Source organism: Trichechus manatus, unplaced genomic scaffold (assembly GCF_000243295.1).
Source record: "Trichechus manatus latirostris isolate Lorelei unplaced genomic scaffold, TriManLat1.0 scaffold00345, whole genome shotgun sequence".
In the NCBI taxonomy this organism is placed as follows: domain Eukaryota; kingdom Metazoa; phylum Chordata; class Mammalia; order Sirenia; family Trichechidae; genus Trichechus; species Trichechus manatus.
Genome location: NW_004444281.1, coordinates 8,304 through 10,264, shown reverse-complemented (window position 1 = coordinate 10,264; position 1,961 = coordinate 8,304).

Genomic DNA, 1,961 nt, shown 5'->3' with positions numbered 1-1,961 from the left:
AGAAACATAAAGTATGGGAATACATGATTGGTTTCAGGAGTCCTTGTTGGCTATATACCTCTTAGTTACTATGGGAATGTTTCCTTGGGAGCAATCTGGCAACATTCACTCTTGGTTTAGTGACTTGGAACAGGTTGCCAGGTCAGTCACAAGGAAATTGCAATATGCTTCTTTATGAGAGCATAATTTCCTTGCAACATAGCCTCTTTGTTGGTTAAGGTAAAGTACACTTCATGAAACATTCCTATCCTATGTATAGGAAACGATTAAATGATGAATTTCAGTTTGTACTCTCATTTCTTTCTGGAACTTTCCACAGTGATTTTAACACACATTCACACAAAATGGATTCCAGCATTAATTATTACCCTTTAACAGACTTTTATATAAAAACAGACTGTAGATCCTGGACCGCACTTCAGCCTAACTGTTTCTGGCCAAGCACCTATATAATTTTAAGGTCCCCTAGGTCATGTCCTGAACCCTGGTGGAGCAGTGGTTAAGAGCTATTTCTGCTAATCAACAGGTTGACAATTTGGATCAACCAGCCACTCCTTAGAAACCTTATTGAGGCAGTTCTACTCTGTCCTATAGGGTGGCTATGAGTCAGAATCAAGTCAATGGCAACAGGTTTGGCTTTTTTTTTTTGGATGTCAAATCCAAGCCATTGTCATTTCTTAAATGTAGCATGAGGAAAGACACTTCCATTCTTTTCTATTTTGCTTCTATTCTTTTCTCTGTAAAAAATATTCTCCACAGAGCAAGCAAAGGAATCTTTTAAAAAACTTAAGTCACATAGAATTACTTCACTGCTTAAAATCCATCATCTCCTCATTTTATCAGAGTAAAGGCGGCCTTTAAAAAATGGCTGTGAAAGAACACCTGAAAACTGAGATGTTTGATATGACTGACAGACACAGGTTTTAATCCAAACTTCCCTTTGCCTTATATCCCCTTTTTCTTCTGCTTTCAGAATATGTGCACCCTCTACACCTTGAATGAATACTGTGTAGTCATACTACAATACACATGTTTTGTTCTCAAAAAGAACACTTGTAACTGATGTATGACAAAGTTTTTGTTCATGAATAAGCAAGCGATAGAATGTTCCAGGAAGATAATGACCATAGGGAACACCTTAAAAAGATGTTTATGTACAGAGTTTGTCCACCGAAAAGCTATGATGATTAACTGACTTTGTAAAATGTTTACTTGTGACTCATATGTAACACCCAGCCCTCATGTATAAAAAACTTCCTCCCCTTTTGGAGTTTGGGGCACCTCCTGGTGCTACCCCACATGGGAGCACTTTTCAGTGCTATCACTAACTGGGTTGTTGTTTTTGTTGTTTTCTATTGTATGATAAAAACCAACAGATTCTCTCCTTACAGAGTTCTTGTTAGTTTTACACTTTGACGTATTTGTTGTCAGAAGTGGGATTTGATGGTGCATTATCTTTCACGACCCCAAGATGTCGAGGACCCAGACCCTGGTCTCTGATTCTATGATTTCTTAGAGTCTACTTAACATAAATAACCTCTTGAAAACTAGGTCTGCTTTCTTGCATCAAAGATTTTTGAGTTTTATTGTAGATTTGTTTTGGTTCTTACAGTTTTTTTTGTCTATCTGGTTCTTGTTCAGTTTTTTTTGTTCTTTGTTTTTGTTTTTTTTTTTTTAATTGTTTCAAGTAAAAGCTTGTGTTTGGATTTTTATTTGAGCTTCTTAACAACAGTTTCTGGTCTTTTCATTTTACTTTCATGCAAGACACTCTCTTCAAATTAACTAAACAGAATAAAGAATTGCAGGGTCAACTTTCAACTCCTACTCCTTCTGCTTTATTGCAAGCTGCTACTCCTTCTCTGCTTCTGATAACAAAGCTAACTGAACTTCCTTTCTTTCCTAAGAAACTAGACAGTAAACTTCTCTTCCAAGGGCCTTTTAAAATCTGCCCTAATACACTA